Source organism: Alligator sinensis, unplaced genomic scaffold (genome assembly GCF_000455745.1).
Source record: "Alligator sinensis unplaced genomic scaffold, ASM45574v1 scaffold35_1, whole genome shotgun sequence".
Classification (NCBI taxonomy): domain Eukaryota; kingdom Metazoa; phylum Chordata; order Crocodylia; family Alligatoridae; genus Alligator; species Alligator sinensis.
The window spans coordinates 1361669-1363813 of record NW_005842340.1 but is presented as its reverse complement, the minus strand read 5'-3'; positions in this window follow the sequence as shown (position 1 = coordinate 1363813).

Genomic DNA, 2145 nt, shown 5'->3' with positions numbered 1-2145 from the left:
CCCCCATCCCCCGGCGGGCTTAGTTTAAAGCCCGGTGGAGCAGGTCAGCCTCTATTAAAGAGAAGAGTTCTTGGGCAGAGGATCCAGCTGAACTCATGGGGTTCACAGCAGGGAATAGTGTCACAAATATGAAAGAATTCCTGACTATCATAACCCATTAGATAAATCCTTCCCTGCCACTGAAAACCACCAAGACAGTCAAGTGCTGTCTTCACTGAGGAAGAAACATCTGTTGCCAACAGGTAAACCCTTAAACAGGAGCTAACAGTTTGCCAACAAAATATATCCCATTGTCCACTGTGAAAGTAGCCATGCTCCTGAGGTCAGTATGCAGATTTGCTCCATTCCATCCATCCAAATTAATATCCTAGATCAGAAACCCCTGCAAATTGATGCCCTATCTGTGTCTATCTACACCAATCAGGTTTAATTTGTTTTTGAGAACTGCCAAAGCAAAATTTTCAAGTTTTAGTGCCATGTCAGCAATAGGAGCCCAGGAATTCTGCAATGAGTCAAAGCACACCCCAGAAGTAGATAGTTGTTGATACTGTTAAGAAGCCAAAAGCAGAAGCATTTTTGTGCATAACATCCCTGACCTCTTGTATATCCCAGTGAGATGTACAAAATGGGTGGCTGGGGACTATGGATGGGTCCTCCAGTCACGCTTTGTTTTTAAATGTATGACAAGTAGTAAAATTATGGACTCAGCCTGTTTCCAAGATCTCAAACCAATTCAAAGTCCCAGCCCTTATATACAAAGCCACAAATGGGCCGAGGGCTGGATCTAGAGACCAGCTGTGCACTGGCAGCTCACAGATGCTAGGGAAGCTGAAAGCATTGAAGCTGAAGATTCAAGGGACAAAGTCACAGAGCATCTGTGGCTGAAGAGGGTGGGGCTTGTGGGCTCAGAGCTGTCCTGCTGTTAGCTTTTGCCTGTGGTTACTGCATCCTGCCAGCCTAGGACTACCCTTTCCAATACCAAAACATCAGGTTTTATTATTTGCCACACAAGCCCCCACCCAGCACTGCAGGGCTTCCCATGCTCTGGGATCTCTGAGGGAAGCAGGAGCACTGCTGTTCGGGGCAAGCTACAGAAGCAGTCAGAAACTGGGATGATCACTGCTGAAGCTGGAGGTGGAATGGACACAGCTTCCACATGAGACATACATAGCTGTGCCAGTCAGGCAGAAGGCAGGGCAAAGCTGCACCTCATAGACTAACCAGATACTGTGAAAGGACATGCAGGAAGTAGAGTGTTGCCTCCCCTCCCCACCTTTGTCTTTTGCACTAAAAATTTCTCCTTCTTTCACACTGCTTGCCCAACATTTCATGACATCTGATGAAGCCAGCTCCAGCTAGTGCTGTATCTACCTATATCTAGCTCTGTCTACATATAGATAGATATAGATGTATCTACCTGTTATCTAGCTCTACATATAGACAGGTAGATAGATAAATCTATCTATATCTAACTATCTCTATTAATGCCAAATCTCACGAAACAGTTGCAAGACTCCCAATTTCCAAATCAAATTAACCCTAACTCACAGTCTCAGGATACAACCCTCAAATCTCGGGATTTTCCGAGAGTGCCCAGCTGGTAAGTCTGTGGAGGGGCAGGTGATGGGGTGAATGGGGCTGGGGCAGCTTGTACAGCGGGCAGCTTGTTCAAAGTGGGGGGGTGGGGCACGGCTCCCCACTGTAGCGCGCACCCACCCCTGGGGGAAGCATGGGGGGCATGTGCCCACAGGATTTGTGTGCGGGGCAGAGGCAGGCTGCCTGCTAAGAGCTGGGGCTCTGAGCCCCGCTGCCTTTGCCCTGGGAGCTCAGCCGTGTGATACCACTGCCTCACAGCATGTTCCCTGCCCACTTGGCAGCAGAAAGCACACTGGCGTTGCATGGCTGAGCTCCTAGGGCAAAAGCAGTAGGGTGCTGAGCCCAAGCCTTCACTCAGCAGGCAGCCCACCTCTACCCCATAGGGGGCACATGCCCCCCATGCCTCCCCCAGGGATTTGTGCAGCTGCAGGAGGCCACTTCCCGTCCCCAACCCGGTCCTGGGGCCCCATTCACCCCAGGCCCTGCTCCTGCCCCACTTCCTCACTCACCACAGGGGGGCTCGATCTCCCCCCCCCCCACCTCCCCCCC